The following is an 18,648-nucleotide window of genomic DNA, read 5'->3' as shown; positions in this document are numbered from 1 at the left end:
TCCTAACACAGAACCTCCACAAAACCTTTGGGCTTTGGGTAACACCTGCACGAAGAGCATCTGCTAACAAGGGCTGGTGAACTGCGCTGGTCAACATGAACAGGACGAGATGGCTGGGGGAAGCGCACTGCAACCACCGCAAACTTGGAACAGCACAGACCCTCCACTCAATCTATCCAATTCTAAAGGGCAGGCATTTGCAGTTAAATGTCTTGTATCAGATTGCCGGCTCCTTCACAGGGCCAACCCTGGATTCAGTTTTCCTCGGAGAGGAATCTTTGCCTTAACGGTACATTCACACCGCCTGCAGGTAAAGCATCAGCCCACATCACACTGATACAGTCGCTGCCTGCCTCCGATTAAATATATCTTTACACATAAATTATGAATAAAGATAAGAAAATATACAAGTAATATTTTCTTATTCCAGTAGCAAATACATTGAGGATTAAATGAAAATAATAAATTCTTTAACTTTTTGAATATCTCATAATAGCAGATTAATGAACTGAACTAGAATTGGGACTGTAAGTAGTATGAGAGCAGCAGAAGAAGATAGGAAACTATTGAGTTGACAGAATTCTAGATTAATTCTTTGGTCGAATAGTTAACAATTTATACACAGTTTATACAGCGCTGCATTCGTTTTTTTTTAAATCTCAAATGACGTTTGACAAATTCCATGATTCCTTGTGAATATCGAAATACCAAACTCGCTTATTCTAAAGTTGCTATATTTTACAAGGTCACATTCCGGCTTCTGACTTCTAGAGAATCCATTCAAAAAACCATGCTAAGGACATTTGCGGTAGTTTGCAAGGAACGTTTTCCTCTTCTTGTCATGCGTGCAGTGGTTAATTTTGTCTGCCAAGGTGGAGTTCAATGCTGGGCAGACACAAATGTATAAATGAGAGACATTTGGAAGGAAAAAAACATGCTGGAAAGAAAATATATGAATTAGTAATCAGAAAGAATTATTGAAATTTTATCTCGAAATTTGATATTCACTGTACCTTAGGACATGTGATAATAATAAACTAATATCAACTGTAGAAAACATCAAGTGCTTATGATTTCCTCAATGTCAGAGTAAAATGATAGGAGAAAGTTAGTTGGAATGGAATAGTTTATTGGCACATGTGACAAGGCACAGTGAAATTATTTGCTTACATTCCAAGGTATGCAAATAACGGCCACCTACGGCGCAGCAAAGTTACAAAGTACCCCTGCTGGCTCCGCCCCCTCACCTTCCCCATTGTTCCTCCCCTCTCCCCCTAATGGTGACCGATGGTCGACCCGCGAGGCTTCACCTCCGCCACGAGGCTTTACCGCCGTCGCCAAGGCCCAACCGCTGCCCTTCAAGGCTGATTGGCCATTCAATTAACTCTTAACTAATCCAGGTGGTAATTCCAGTTGATTTTCCCCACATCACTGCTACCTTTATGTTAACCGATTCGAAATGAGCACTTGATCCACTTGTTGGGGGGGGGGGGGGGGGGGGGGGGGGGGGGGGGGAGATAGGTGCACAATTCTGCGGCGCTATATACATATATACAGCTGGACAGTCCCGGGTGTTGGGCTGGAGAGTTGGGGGGGGGGGGGAGATGTGCGATCCAGATGGAAGTCCTTGCCTTGCTTAACTTCTGCATGATATGGCGCTCATGTTCTGAGTCCTAGGCTGCCCATATTGAGAAATGGCCAGCTTCTCTTCCCCTGTCACTACCCATGGTTTTCTATTCTACAAACTCCTCACTCTTCATGTAATCTGTTGCTAACAAAGCATTGTTCCCAACACTATCAGGTTTCATCCTTCTTCAAGATCTTGCCTACAGAGTTCTATGGGCAATTAGCTTCTGTTGAATTATTCTCAGCCTGCTTTCTTACATCAGATCCAATTCTGCTTCAATTATGCTTAATAGATTATTCATTGAACAAGTTCATTGGTGCAGAATTACATAATATTTGGACAGTGTAATCCTTGCAATTTATTTCACTAGCTATTTTCATGCTTAAAAATGATTTAATTTCCTCATTAAACCATTTATTGATGAGTGGCATGCCATTGGACTAATGCAAGGCATTCCATTTCTGTTGTTAATTATTACTCTGATGAAATTAGATTAAATTAGCTTCAGTTAATGCTTTGGAGACAGTGGCCAATCGCTTTAATAAAACTATAAAAATGTTTTCAGTCATTGAATACCTAGCGGTGCTGCAGCTAACGTGCTATGGGCTAAAATTGTAATTACTGGTCTACCTTGGGGTTTCTGTCCACAAGGTCATGTTCTCCAGGGAGAGGGCTGAAACTTTGCAAATCGTCTCACAGTAAGCATGAACAAATGTTTCCAAAGATTGATTCCGAGTCCTGAGGCAAATGTTTGGCGGTTCCGCCTGACCAGAATAGTTAGGTTCGCTCCAGTACTATTCACTTCACTACCATTCACTGGGCGGCACAGTGGCGTAGCAGTAGAGTTGTTGCCTTACAGCGCCAGAGACGAGTTTGTACCTTCTCCCTGTGATTGCGTTGCCTGTTCTCCCATACTTCAAAGACGCACAGCTTTGTACGTTAATTGGCTTTGGTAATGATAGTAAATTGTTCCTAGTGTACAAGAGGATCGCTGATCAGCACGGACTTGGTTGGCCGAAGGGCCTGTTGCCACACTGTATCTCAAAACTAAACTAAACTTCCTATAATTAATGCACATGATCCATATATGCATATGCTGTTAGGGACTGAACAATTGCTTTATCATCAGTTATGGAAGATTAATACTCAGTGTGCACAAGGGAGTACTGGTGCAGAAACATCTTTAAAAAGGAAATTAACAATCTTTGAAACTAACAAGTTTAACAATCTCTTTAAAAGAAGTCCTATCACATGCCTTTATTTCAGAAAATACATCTTTATGGATTAAAAATTAACCTGCTGCCACTGATGTTGATTGTATCCCATCTATTCTGGGTTAGTGTTTTCTAAGCAAAGTGTCTTGATATGCTTACTAGGGCTGAATGGCCGTGTGAAAGTTGCAAAAAGTGAGTAAGAGTTTTAGTGTCATAGCAAATGTGAAGGATATTAATGTTACAGTTGCTGTGATGTCAGATTGTAATGATGACATTATTACATGGAACAATTAGAGCATTTATTAGATGGGGTTTGATGATGATTCTGCTGACCATTTATCAGCTCATTAAACTTTCTGATATTCAGAGTACTTCACTCCCAGCATTGACTTCATTAGCCACCTCCTCTCACTGTGGCTTCCTTATTTAGTTTAGAGATACAGCGCAGAAGCATGTCCTTTGGCCCACCAATTCCGCACCGACCAGCAATCTTTTCAGATTAACACTACCCCACACGCACTAGGAACAATTTTCAGTTATACCAAGCCAATTAACCTACAAACTTGCACATAGAAAATGGGTGCAGGAGTAGGCCATTCAGACCTTTGAGCCAGCACCGCCATTCAATATGATCATGGCTGATCATCCTGAATCAGTATCCCATTCCTACTTTCTTCCCATATTCCTTGATTCCGTTAGCCCAAAGAGCTATATCCAACTCTTTCTTGAATACATCCAGTGAATTGGCTTACACTCCCATCTGTGGCAGAGTATTCCACAGATTCACAACTCACTGGGTGAAAAAGTTTTTCCTCATCTCATTCCTAAATGGCCTACCTCTTATTCTTAAACAGTGACCCCTGGTTCTGGACTTCCTCAACATCAGGATTTTTTTTTCTCCTGAATCTAGCATGTCCAATCCTTTAAGAATGTTATATGTTTCTATAAGTTCCCCTCTCATTCCAGTAAATATAAGCCCAGTTGATCCATTCTTTCATCATATGTCAGTCCCACTATCCCGGGAATTAAACTAGTGAACTTACGCTGCACTTTCTCAATAGCAATAATGTCCTTCCTCAAATTAGGAGAACAAAACTGAATACATTTAATTGAGTATAGAAGTTGGGAGGTCATGTTGCAGTTGTACACTGCAAGGGCCAGGGAGCGAGCGGGCAAGATAATCTCCGATTCACCCTGGCCACAAACTCTTTGAATCACTTCCCTCTGGAAGGAGACTCCGGACTGTCAAAGCTGTCACAGCCAGACATAAAAACAGTTTTTGTCCATGAGTAGTTGCTCAACTAAACAGCCAAAAATCTGTAGCCTCCCTTTGATCTGGTATTTTGTTGGTTCACATGCTTGATCAATGGTGTTTTATTATTATCAATGTTTAGTGTTTTCCCGTGTCATTTGTAACTGTCACTGTATGTCATGTTGTTACTTGTGGGTGGAGCACCAAGGCAAATTCCTTGTATGTGAATACTTGGCCAATAAACGTACTTACTTATAAAACATTGGTGAGACCGCATTTAGCGTATTGAGTTCAGTTCTGGGCATCGTGTTTATAGCAAAGATATTGTCAAGCTTGAAAGGGTTCAGAGAAGATTTATGAGGATGTTGCCAGGACTAGAGGGTGTGAGCTTTAGGGAGAGATTGAGTAGGCTGGGTATCTATTCCTTGGAGCACAGGAGGATGAGGGGTGTTCTTATACAGGTGTATAAGATCATGAGAGGAATCAATTAGTAGATGCACAAAGTCCCTTGCCCAGAATAGAGTAATCGAGGACCATAGGTTCAAGGTGAAAGATTTAATAGGAATCTGAAGGGTAACGTTTTCACACAAAGGGTGGTGGATGCATGGAAAAAGCTGCCAGAGGAGGTAGTTGAGGCACGGACTATCCCATTGTTTAAGAAACAGTTAGACAGGTACATGGGTAGGACAAGTTTGGAGAGATATGGACCGTGCAGGCAGGTGGGACTAGTGTAGCTGGGACATGTTGGCCAGTGTGGCCAAGTTGGGTCGAAGGGCCCGTTTCCACACGGTATCACTTAATGACAATACTCCAGGTGTGGCCTTACCAGGGCCCTGTACAAATGCAGTAGGACTTCCTTGCTCCTATACTCAAATCCTCTCGCTATGAAGGCTATCATGCCATTTGCTTTCTTCACTGCCTGCTGTCCCTGCTTGCTTACTTTCAGCGACTGATGTACAAGGAGTGTGGGAGGAAACCAAAGATCTCGGAGAAAGCCCACACAGGTCTCGGGGAGAACACACAAACTCCGCACAGACAGCACTCGAGGTCAGGATCGAACTCGGGTCTACGACGCTGCAAATGCTGTAAGGCAGCAACTCTACCGGTGGCTGCACCATCGTGTCGCCTTATTGATACTGATGGATTCCTTAGCTCGCATGCACTGAAGATGGCATTCTTCCACTCCAACTTCCCTATCAATGCTTCCAAAGCTGCAACTGAAATTCAGGATGCCTGCTTTCTGTTCTGTTCTGTTCTGGCACCCAGCCACCTTCTCAACCCTGTGGAATGACTTCCAGCAGTCTTGCCTCCAACTGACATTGTAGTTATCCACTGACAGATTGTACCTTTGGTAACAAACTAATTAATCTAATACTGTAAACAGGCGTCTCGATCCTACAATCAGATTAATGAGTTGTGAAAATTAATTTAGTGTACAAATTCCATCAGATCAAATAGGTGTTGCTTGGTTGTGCAACAGACTCCGGCACACATTTTCAGTACTATCTAATTTCTCTCCCATAATTTCTCATTTCCTACTTCAGATGTGTATAAAATCATAATGTAATAATGTCTGAAGGGGCCCGATCCGAATTGTCATTTATCCATTTTCTCCAGAGATGCTCCCTGACCCGCTGAGTTAACCAGCATTTTGTGTCTTTTTTTTGTGTTTAAGATAATTTTCTATACTACTTTCAATGGGGAAATCTACATTTCCACAGTTTACCTCAAATCTCATTTTTTTGCCTCCTATTTAATTTAATCTGTTGATTTTACCTATTTAGGACCCAGTAGAAAATTCATTTAATTTCAATTTAATTCCAGATAAGATACTGCCATCTATATGCATGGAATATATTAAACTCCATATTTAATTTAAATTTGATTTAAATTTCAAGCAGCTTTTAATTTAAATGAGGTGATATTCTTCTGGACATCTTCAAACGGAAACACAGTAAGATATAGTTAAGGTTTCAATAACAATTGGATTTAATTGTGATTTATTCCCTGTGGTTTGACAGTATAAATGACAGGCATAGAATCCCTTGGGTACAATTTTCTGCATCAAAATTTACCTCAAATTGCCTTTTGCAAAAGACAGGGAAAGAAATCAATTTGCACATAACCTTAGATGCACAGTAGGTATTTTTTCACACTGAATGCCTGACAGCAATGTTGTGAGCTAGACACATTTCTGGAGTTTGATTGTTTTTAAACAGAGTATTGATATTTGAAGATATGTTGGTGCCATATGGGGAAGGGCAAACTGAAGGAAGAATTTCATTTGAAAGCTGTTGAGCCTGGCAAATTTAATAAAATAACGGCAATGGTGATGAATCGATCTTTTTGGAAAACACCCAGTCCCAGATTTCTTTTGAAGTTACAACATCATCATTTTGTGGAAGTTCCCAGCATTGGGACTGGTCCTTCTCTGGTGCAGCAATGGTACCTGTGGCCTTTTTTTAAATTAAATTCAGTTAATACAAACAGATGTATTCTCTCAAATACCAGAGATTGAGGAGAAACCCGATAGAAGTATAGGGTGATTTCACGAAAGGTCACTGGATCATAGATCCTCACCCACGTGGACGCAAAATTTAACTGGGGTACAAACGTCACTTCCGGTACATGTTGTTGATCCTGGAAACGCGTACTTTCACACCCGTTAAAAACCGCGAAAACGGCCCGTTTTTGAGCTGTAAATAACTGTGCCAGTCGGGGTGACCGCGAGGCACAGTCATCTTACTTTAGAGTCCAGAAGATAAAGAAAAACGAAGGTAAAGACAAGAGGGAGCTGAAGGTGCAACAACAGCGGAAGTGGTTAGCAAACATTGGCCGTGGAGATATAAAGATAGAAAATATCGGGAATTATCGCGTTTGCTCACTGCATTTCATCAAAAGTAAGGCATTACATTTTATCTTTATTAATTTGTTATTTAAAAAGTTTTAAAAGTGAAAAATCCATCATTAAAATTGCAAAATCTTCCATGGTTCTCAGGTGGGTTTTAACATGCAAAAAGAAAATGCTTCTGAAGCTACACTTACCATTTAAATAATCGTAAACCATAAATGCGTTTTGAAATAAATTTTACTCAGATGCAAGCTAAGGAATGGGATAATTGTCAGCTGTTAATTGGACAAAATCAGGACATTTTATTATTATTATTATCCAATTAACTGCTGACAATTATCCCATTCCTTAGCTTGCATGTTAAAACCCACCTGAGAACCATGGAAGATTTTGCAATTTTAATGATGGATTTTTCACTTTTAAAACTTTTTATATAACAAATGCATTTCGTTGTCTCTGTACTGTACACTGACAATTAAAGTTGAATCTGAATCTTAATAAAGATAAACCATAATGCCTTACTTTTGAGGAAAAGCAGTGAGCAAACGCGATAATTCCCGACATTTTCTATCTTTATAACTCCATGGCCAATGTTTGCTAACCACTTCCGCTGTTGTTGCACCTTCAACTCCCTCTTGTCTTTACCTTCGTTTTTCTTTATCTTCTGGACTCTAAAGTAAGATGACTGTGCCTCACGATCACCCCGACTGGCACAGTTATTTACAGCTCAAAAACGGGCCGTTTTCGCGTTTTTTAAACGGGTGTGAAAGTACGCGTTTCCAGGATCAATAACATGTATCGGAAGTGACGTTTGTACCCCAGTTAAATTTTGCGTCCACGTGGGTGAGGATCTATGATCCAGTGACCTTTCGTGAAATCACCCTATATAAAATTATGAGGTACTAAACCAAGTGGGACCCATTGGGTCCTGTCCCCTCAAAGTGCGGTTGCAAGGGGAGGGTGCGGCCTGCAGCGTCACACAAACACTATCCACCCCCATTTATATTATATTAATTTTATTCATTCACACCTTTTACTCCTAGCCCCGCCCAATCCAATCAAGCATAGCCCCCAACTCGCAGGCGCGGCTAGAGAGGGAGGGTGATAGAGAGGGGCAGAGAGGCAGGGTAGCTTGCTGCCTTTTGGAGCTGTGGTTTCCGATTTGTGGCATCTTGCGATCGGGCATCCCTGCTGCTGCGAGCAGAGGGGACAGTCAAAAGCAGCGGAGGGCCGGCCGATTGTGGCTTCTGCGAGGGGAAGCTCACCCACCCGCGTGACGGATGATTGGGCGGGGGAGACGTAGAGGAGGTCATCTCCCGTGATGGCCAGAGATTGCCAGGTGGGATCAGGATCACCAGCGAGGAAAATTCCCCGAGGCTCTGCGATTGACGGAGAAATCGCAGGTCTCCATAGACCGCCTCCCCCAGAGGGAGTAATGGCCGTCATGGCCACCTTCCCACCGCGCTGCCCCGCACCCACATCCGCGCGATGATAAAGACTGCCGCCGCCATGTTCTAGAACTTCAAGGAGCCCAGCGCAGTGCGCAGCATGACCGCAGCAGTTTAAAAATGCTAAGTGACAAATTTAAATTTAAAGTAAAAGTTAAGAAGCCAAAAAGTACAGAAGACAGAACAGGGGTGACGTCACTCACAGCACGAGCAGAGGCAGGCAGGCAGGCAGATCCATTGTGACATCATCAGCGAACCATCATTTTGATTATATTATCTAAGTTATTTGAAATTTTTGAACATTTTCATAAATAACTTGAGAAATAATGCATGAATTTTTCAGATAAGGCAATTTTTGATTTCACGGGATAAATCTCTACCGGATTATGTAAAAATTTTACCGTTAGCGCGTCGTTTCTTCAAGTAGATGTGATTGAATGCAAACAAAAAAAAAACACACACACATCCAAGATCAGAGTTTTATAGCTACAAGGATAAGGATAGATAGTGCGGAAAGTTGGAACCTTTTTTTCCCCAGGATGGAAGTGTCTAAGATTAAAGGACATATCTTTTAGGTGAGAAGGGCAAAGTTTAAAGGAGATGGCCAGGGCAAGTTTTTTTTTTTTTTTTTGATTTTTTTTTTTTTTTTAAAAACAGAGTGGTGGGTCCCTGGAACATGCGTCCAGGGGTGGTGGTGGAGTCAGATACGAAAGTGGCATTTAAGAGGCTTTTAGATATGCACATGGATAAGCAGGGAATAGATCATGTGCAGACAGATGAGGTTAGTTAATCTTGGCTTTATGTTTAACACAGACAATGTAAGCCAAAGGGTCTGTTCCTTTGCTATATTTTTGTATGTCCTGTGTTCATTAATGAGGCTGAGTCTGAAGTGAAGAATGAAAGTTGGTAAGTGCAGAAGATTGTTGTTATTGATAATATATACAATAGAACATTTGACTACAGTATATTTTCTTTATACGATTCTCTGGGAAATCATATGTTGTTTATTCATATCATCTATTTCTCTGGTTGTAGCAACCTATTAACAGTCACTTAAATCAAAATTAATAGAATATTGATTTATTTTCCTGTTGGAAATGACGTCCACACCTACAGCTGAACATCGCAGAACTAAACGGAGGGATAAATGGTATTATATGGTATATATATGATATATGGTACAGAATGCAGCTGTTCGTCTCTTGACTGGCACACGAAAGCATGATCATGTTTCTCACCTTTTGGCCTCTCTCCACTGGCTGCCTATTCAGTATAGGATTCGTTTTAAAATTCTTTTATTTACTTTTAAATCCCTAAGTGGTCTTGCCCCGTCCTACCTATCTGAGCTTCTTCACCCTTATTCGCCCTCCCGCTCTCTCAGGTCAGATGATCAGCTGCTCCTGATTGAGCCAAAGACTAAGCGGAAGCTCAGAGGGGACCGTGCCTTTGCCGTGTCGGCTCCGAGATTGTGGAATGAATTGCCTCTGCACGTTAAACAGGCCCCTTCTCTAGCTGTTTTTAAATCACTCCTGAAGACATATCTATTCTCCATGGCCTTTGTAGACCAGTGAGGTGTTGAATTGTTTATTAACTTTATTTGCTTGGTTTTGCTGCGTTGTTCGTACTTGTGTTTTATGTTTTTTTAATTTATTGTTTGGATTTTTGTATGTAATTTATGCGCCTCGTGTTAGTTGTATGTTCTGTTGTTCTGCCTGTTTTATGATGTCTTGCTTGTTTTCTTTTTTCTGTACAGCACTTTGGTCAGCTTTGGTTGTTTTTAAGGTGCTTAACAAATAAAGTTATTATTATTATTATTATAAAGTACTGAAGTATATATATATATATTTTTAAAAAAAAGATATTCACATGTTAACATATTAATATATTAACATTAACTCCAAAATGTTGAGATGTCGCTTCCAGCAGAAACAAAGGGATTCCTTGTCAAAGGTTTGTCACATGAACTCACTGACAAAGCTCACCAGGAACGCAAGTCATCTTGAATCCACTGTAAATGTGCAAAACGACTTTACTCGAGGCAGCTTTGATTCCAGTAAACCACTTTCCCCATTTTGATCTCCCTCCCAGCAATGCTCTCCTTCTTAATCCTTGTAGAAAGTGTTCTCAATGCATAATTTATTTGCCTCCTGCCCAATAGAAAACAATAGTTTGTCTGACAGAACTTCTCAGATTGCATTTATATTTAGCAGCAGCCATACAGACTGCAAACCCATCGGGCAGATTCCTGTGGTTTGACAGCTCCCTGTGTTAAGACAGTTATATATGTTATTTCACCCAAATGACCATTGCCATTATCAGTGACCCATGGCAAGACAATTGCATGACAAGCAAAATACTGCTGTTGAATTAACCCTTGAACTCAACCTTTGTCAGGCGTGTAAATCCCCTGGAGTACATGTAGCTGATCTTTCTTTCTTTCCCTTCCATTAATCCTAGAAATGTTTGCTGCAATCTAATTCCGAGCACCATTGGTCTGGCTCAGCTGAAAACATGATGGACTATGGGTTAATTGTAAGATAATGCTAGTGTATGGGGATTACTTGTAGCCTGTATCACGGTGCGGACATAGTGGACCGAAGGGCTTGTTTCCGTGCTGTATCTCCAAACTAAACTAGATTATCTATCTAATCTTGTTTCAATCTGGTGTAACTCCACTCAGTACAACACCAGGGCTGACATTAGTGAATGCTCTATACATCGCAAAGCATGTTAATAACACTAAGGAAGCAAAATAAAAACAGGTGCATTCAAAAGCATAGTCTATTAAAGTACATGTTCCATAATTACATCCCAAATTCAACTCTAGCTAGTATATTTATAACTTAATTTATCAATATGAAAGAGTTATAGTTTTGCAGAGGGGTTAATCCAGAATAGCCAATATACCTTTGGCATGATGTTGTCAGTATGAGGACTGTTAAGTGAGATGCACAGTAGACCAGTTAAGGTACCTCTTGGCAAGGCAACTTGCTGTGAAAGAACAAATCTTAATGCACAGAAGTAGGCCTTTTGATCCGAATCCACAGCAATTATGAATCTCCTATTTGCACGGTCCTCCACTTATCCCATTTTATTTTATCCACATCTGCATCTCCTCTCACCAGATTCGACCACTCACTCGCATACTGGGAAATTTAGTCATGAATTAACATTTCAACTTACTTATCTTAGGGAGAATACTGGGGCACCCAGCGGAAACCTGCATAATCAAAAGGGACAATGTGAAAACTCCGCAGACAACACCAGAAGTGAGGATTGAATCCTGGTTGAAGGAGGAGTGAGGCTAGATGCACTTTGCACCACTGACATTGGGTCATTCAAGCTTGCAATTATTAGTATCATTGCACTGGAAACCAATTATGGTTAATGTTAATAGGTTTATTGTAGTGGGTTATACATGGGGTCGTAGTTAGGTTACCATAATTTCTAATAAAAACAATTCATCATTAAATATATGTATAATAATCTTTGGTTAGCAACTTAACATGACGTGAATCAACAACTATTGGTTGTTTTACTGTTTGGCAAAACACATTCAATGACAGGCTTCAATCATTGAAATATCAGGTTGATGGGCAAGCATGCATACTGCTAATGGAAAACGTATAAGCAACAAATTTCATAGTAAAGGTTTGCAACTTATACCGAGTCTTTTTTATTGAGGGGCAAAGTTTAATGGAGACTAGACCAAGTGGGACCCGTTGCGTCCCCGTCACAAGGGAGGCCTGGTCCCCCAACGCAACCCGTTCCCCCAACGCAATATTCTACCACTCACCCATAGCCCCCACAGGAGGCCTGGTCCCCAACGCAACCCATTCTCCAATGCAATATTCCACCACTCACCCAACGCAACCGTTTCCACCACTCACCTGTTCCCCAATGCAATATTTCACCACTCACCCATAGCCCCCCAACTGCACAGGCATGGCTCATTTCCCATCCCCCAGCACTCACTCCCCCCCTCCTCTATTCTTTTTCCTCTCCTCCCCTACTCCCTCCCACACCCCTCCCTGCCCTTTCCCCTACCCTCACAGTGGCTTGGTTATGACTTTGTGTGTTGTAACAAACTATACATTTCTCAACTACTGATCTATTTGTAGACTGGCTACTGGAATTTTGAATCAAAATTAAATTACAGTGTCATTGAAAATGTGCAGATCTAAAGGATAACAACATTGTTGATTATTAATATAATTTTATGGTACATTGCTCATCGTAAAGCATATGTTGCTTGATCTTGGTGACTGCAGCGCTACCGCTACCAGTGGAGTATCTGAGGCCCCAGATCTATAGATATAATAGTTAATGTAACAGATTTTTCTACATGGCGGCATCTAATAAATTCCCTTTGCACTTCTGCAAAAGCCACTTTTTTAAAATCAATTCAATGTGACAGCTAAAAACCCTTAAGCTCACATAGTGATAGATTGTACATCCCTGGATGACTTCAGGGGCAGCTTTTGTATTTGCCAAAGAAATGCGTGATCATCCAGTAATGTGCTTTATAAGTTTTGATATTGTCTAAAACAAAATCTTAGATGAAGGGAAAAAATAATTAATTCTCAGTTGATATGTGCACCATGCAGTCTACTAATGAAAATCAGCTGGATTTTGGATTTGATGCTTAAACTACATTAACAAGTATAACCGTTATTTCAATGGGAATGGAGGCAGTGGTGTTAAATCAGCCATTGTGGCCTTGGGCTAAAGAGGATAAAATCAGCTAAAACCTCCATCTCAAATATAACCAGGGAATTTTGTTGGAAATTGCTCATGTAGGTAGTGTGAAGATATCATTGCACTTAGGTAGGTAATCCAGAGTGTTCGCTATTCCATCAACATAGCAACTTAATATAGAAAAACAGATGCTAAGCCTGCAATGTCCAGAGGAATGATGGTTTAAAGAAACTATTCAGTGACCTAAGAGAATGCAAAGGGAGAGAGGGTCATACCGTTTGTGGAGCCTACTGAAAACACTTATCAATAATGGGGTAAAGCAGCGGTCGGTAACCTACGGCCCCCAGATGAATGCGGCCCATAACCCGAAATCATCCAGCCCACAGGCAGATTTTTTTCCCCGTAATCATCCGGTCTGCCGAGCGCCCGAGCTCTGGTTGTACCACATCCTGTGCAAAGCCACCAGCACGGCCACGCACCTCTGTGAACACGTTTAAGAAAGAACTGCAGATGCGGGAAAAATCAAAGGTAGACACAAATGCTGGAGAAACACAGCGGGTGAGACATGCAAGGATTGCATGAGGCTGCCTCACCCGCTGAGTTTTTCCAGTATTTTTGTCTACCTTCTGTGAACACGCGATTTGATGCCTGCCATCTGGGGCAGGATCCATGTGCACACATAATAGATGTGGCCCACCATCCACTCACAGATATGTGTCCCGGCCCCTATGCAGAACAAGGTTGCTGACCCCTGGGGTAAAGGAGGGGGCCAATGCACAAATTGTCCAAAGTATAGAACAACTACTTTAGGCAACAGTTTCAAAAAATTGTGTAGATAGAAGGAATTGAGATAATTGACAAAGATCTAGAGGGTCATTGTCTGTCTAGTATTAGCTTGTCTCCAATTCCTACCATTGCATATTGTAACGTGAGAGCTGAAGACGAGTTGAAGATCAAATGCTTGTACATCTGACCTCCTGCTCTGCTGCTGAACTTGTTAGTGAGTCCTGCAGTGGGGCACAAATGTACCGAACACCAGGCACCCGAGCTTTACTGAACTATTGGTTGATACAGGCAGAGCTCAATCATTAAATTGCATGAGGTTGTGTCCAGCTCTGATAAAATTAATTTAAGTTTATCCGTGTTTAGTCAATTGCAAAAGAATACTTTGACATCAAAGAACGATGGGTCAATAAATGTGAACGAGGAAGTAATTTTGTGTTGTCAAACACTCGCTGTACAATCTGTTATATTAAATAGGTTAGACAACAGCATGGACTCGCTCAGAATCAAAATGAGCATTTGTCCCAGTATATGTGCCAACACTGACTGTGTCCACAAGAGGATTGATTCTCCTGCTTTGCCTTCATCTGTAAACTTGCTGACACCAGTCCTAGTGCCCGTGGACGTCAGAATGGGAGGCGTGTATCTGACACACAGTAGCAGGAGATTCTTAGTCACAGTACTTATAGCTGGGAGGTGCTAGTTTGCAAAATAGAGTCATTCAGGCCTAGATGAAAGGTCATCAAAGTTTGCAAAGAAAATTAAGTAAACTAAGAAATGAAACATTCAAGCCATTCATGAGATTTTAATATACAAGTTTTATAGATTCTTTATAATGTGGTTCAAAACCTGTAACAGTCTGTATGTAGAAGGCAGTGAGGAAATTAAGGACTGAACTATCTCCTTCAAATGATTTCCCCCAGTGGCAGGATTAAGAAGGGCGGCTAGCTTTTGTTTGTTTAAAAGCATGGGTAAATTGTGAATTACAAATTACAGTCTTTCTCCTCATCTCACAAGTCTAAATTGCCACTAAATGTAGAAACAAGGATCTACAATTGCTGGATAACAAAGAAAAGACAAAGTGCTAGAGTAACTCAGCGGGACAGGCAGCCTCCCTGGAGAACATGGATAGGTGACATTTGAGGTTGGGATCCTTCCACTGACTGATACTCCAGTCAGTCTGAGGAAGGATCCCGACCCGAAACATCACCTATCCATGCTCTCCAGAGATGCTGCCTGACCCACTGAGTTACATCAGTACTTTCTGTCTTTTTTTTTAACTTTGCACTGAACCTTTTCCCCATGAATCATTTCACCCAAATCCCCCCAGCATATCCAATCATCCCAAATTAAAACTGTTCGGATCAAACTCAATCAATAAATATAACAACCTAATTAAATGTTTCCAAAATATTAACATAATTTTTCTCCTCGTGGTAAATATCTAATTGAATCTCTTTGTCTATGTATCCCTTTGCTGATTTAAAATGGGCCCCTGCTGAATTTCATTAGTCACCTCTACAAAAGTTTTTCCACTTTTCATTACGACATGACACAATTTCCTACTGCCTCTCAAGGTCTGAAGTGGAAATGTTTGTTTACAGGAAGCTTCGGCCTTTAATCTGTGGAATGGGTAATTGCAGGAGGTACAAACTGAGCACACAGACCCAGTCTCAATTCTCAACCAAAGTTAATCTCTCATTCATTCTGAAATCTGTTAGCCTGTCAACTTGCTGCAAAATGACATCCCCCAACTAAACTGCTACCCCCAGGAAGGAATAAGTGAATCAGCAAAATCCTTGCTCCAGGGTTTAGCAGGGCTTTTGTTAAATGATCTCACAACAACATCCTTTATAAGCAGAGTCCGCGTGGTTCAGCATGGTTCTATTCTGCTTTTATGAGAAATGCTTTTCCATCCCCACTAATAAACCCCCCCGCCCCGCAAATCTTTTTTTCCATTTTCCCTAATCCTTTCCTGGAGATGTGGCCTTTTATTGTCAGATAGTTCAACAGGTGTGACGATCTCCCACAACCTCACCCAATTCTCCCATGTTAAGCCACGATAGGACGCTGGCACACTATTTGGCTGTGGGTGCATCATACACTTGCCAGAAATCTGTCATTAAATGGATACATTCATCTTGCTACTAACTTTGGCAGCTTGGAGAAAGAGGGGGGGGGGGGGGGGGGGGGGGGATACGGTTGCTAAGGTACTACTGAGCATCAGGCTGCCATAGAGAAGACATTGTTAAATGTATATACATGTTGTATTTTGCCCTCAAAAGGATAGGATAAAATACAATTAAAAAACCCAGAATATTAGATATTATAAAGCACAGGTACTATAAAGATTATTATTGTCCTGTTTATAAAACGAGCACACGGTTTTCTATCAGCAGCTGAAACACCTTGTAGCAGCTTCACAGAAAGTCGGTCATCGTGCAGATCTGAAACTAGAGCCGCAGCAGGCAATTTAAATATGGAAATCAACCTGTCCTTCATACACCCCGCATCTCTTGACAGAAATCTTTACTGGTACCGAAAGACTAAACATTTTTGCAGCGCCTCAGTGTGAGGTCCCCAGTTTTCCATGCAAGAAATCTAAGCTGGAGAAATATAAGTGCGCTTTTATTAAACTTCATATCCAGGAAAATGTATTTCAGAATAAGTTATCATTAAAGTAATGTAGATTGACTCTGGGCAAGTCCACCAACTGCATGTTTAACGTGCCTTCTATGCAGTGCATTTCACGTGGGCAATTACAAAGCTTTCTCCATTATTTATGTCTTACCTTCCATCCATCAGTGTTCACGTTCCTTGTCAACAGTGCGTGTCCCCTTCCCTTCCGTTGCTTAGCTCACAGCAACGTGATTGAAGCCCAGTGCCGTTCCCCCTGTTCCAGCCTCTCTCTGTGCGAGAGCTTTTCAAACTCATTCACTCGACCGGAGTCACCCACACAACTCCCTCCCTTCAAACTCAGCAGCAAATGGCAAGGCGAGAGGAGAGATACACAGCCCAGCGCTCAGCGACGCTTCCCAGGGGATATATGACTCGAGCTGCCAGAATGACTTTCATCTCACAGGCAGATGGGATCAATTAGAAAGCCGCTTCGCAGCAGTTGGCTGGGTAGCTCGTATCCTCCCACCCTCCACTGATTGCCTTTTCCTAGTTCCTGTAGGAACTCTGTAGGAAGCACCAACATTCTTTGTGTTATTATCCAACTGTCTGGGTAGTGAGAAAACAAATGACATTTCCTTGCTGCTCGACAAGATCTCACATTATCTGCTTTAATAAGGGTAGAGAAATCATTTCTTAAACTGTCAGTTATCTAGATTTTAAAAGTGATGCAGCAATTAACTGAGGCAACACTGAAAAGAAAACATATTTTTTGATAAAATTTAATAGGTTGTTTTCTTTTGTTCTCTCAGTTTTTTTTGTGTTCTCTGGTTCCACTTGTTCTGGGAGGCACTCTTGCCTTGGAATAAAGAGGTCGTGAGTACACAGCCTTGGTTGAAACTTCTGTCCACTGTGAGAAATTGCTGTGCATCTTCCAAATTAGGTGTTAGGCAGGGAGTATTATCTATCCTCTGACTCGTTTAAAAGGTGCAGAACTATTTCGAAAAAGAGGAAAGCCCTTGCCAATTTCGCTAATAAAATATTTTCTGGCCATTATCAAGGTCTGGAGTTTTGTTATGTGAAAACTGTTTACCTCATATTATAAATTACAAATGTGACTGAGCACCAAACTGTTTCATTGCCCCTGCAGCACTTAGAACATCCAGTTATGAAAAGTACCACATAGGAACTAATATTGTGCTTTTGGTTCCTTGTCCTAAGCTTACCCACAACTTCCACAATTGAGCATTCTTTATCAGTGATTGGAGGTATTAGATTCAAACCTGAGTCTGGGTTCACCTGATCCCTGCACATTTATCTGCTGGTCAAGGAGGGAGTATTTATATTTGGAATAATAGGAGAAGATACCAATTTAAATAAAGATCAAAATGTTTTTTTTAATTATGGGTTAATAATTGGAAAGAAATTGATACTTAAATTTTGGAAAAATACAACCATACCAACTGTTAAAATGTGGATTAGGAATATGATGGACATAGCACGCCTTGAAGAAATGAAACTCCGACTAATAGATAAATATGACCAATTCTTAAGGAGTTGGTCTCCTTTCATCGACTTTTTGGAATCATGTGATGCAGCGGTACCGTAAAGATTGCTGATTTCAGTTCATGACGCGGATAGATCTACATCTCCGAATACAGATTTGAAAAATTCTCTTTTAAGGGGCCTTCTCTTCTATTTCTACTTTCCACTTTCTCTCTTTCTTTTTTATTTTTTATATACACACTTCACGTTTTTCTACTCTCTACCATCTATTTTTCCACTTTTTCCTCTTTCTATTGTTTTCTTTTTCTTGTCTTGCTTACTTCCTTCTCATAACATAAAAACTAGAGGTTGTACATAGAATGGATTACGGTATTACATAGTTGGCAACTAAAATTAGGTTCCACTGTACTGTTTTGTACTGTATTAACTTCTAATAAAATAAACAAAACAAAAAAAAAGGGAGGGAGTATTTCCCTTCCCAGAGTTACAGATAATATCAAGTTTAGTAACTTTACAAGACAGTCCATATTAATCTGAACTGCGCATTTATCAACTGGATGATTACAAGGAGAAGTGGAAATGGGATTGTAAGGCGTAGTGGGGGAATTAGTGGTTCCTGTGACAGTGCAAATGAAAAGGTTAAATGCTTTTAA

At 40.9% G+C, this 18,648-nt stretch overlaps 1 protein-coding gene across 2 annotated transcripts in view; it reads right to left on the bottom strand.

Annotated features, from left to right (window-relative positions):
- Positions 1 to 16,929, bottom strand: part of LOC129702126 (probable E3 ubiquitin-protein ligase MID2) — a 188,453-nt gene extending 171,524 nt beyond the window's left edge. Inside the window, exon 1 of one of the 2 annotated variants that reach the window (XM_055643718.1) lies at positions 16,665 to 16,929. The gene's annotated coding sequence lies outside the window, so the exon portion shown is untranslated. The remainder of the gene's footprint in view (positions 1 to 16,664) is intronic. The other variant, XM_055643715.1, reaches the window with a different exon arrangement.
- Positions 16,930 to 18,648: the final 1,719 nt, after the last annotated feature.

This window comes from Leucoraja erinacea, chromosome 12, assembly GCF_028641065.1.
Source record: "Leucoraja erinacea ecotype New England chromosome 12, Leri_hhj_1, whole genome shotgun sequence".
Lineage (NCBI taxonomy): Eukaryota > Metazoa > Chordata > Chondrichthyes > Rajiformes > Rajidae > Leucoraja > Leucoraja erinaceus.
Note: the sequence above shows the minus strand (reverse complement) of the source record. Positions and strands in the feature narration are given on the sequence as shown.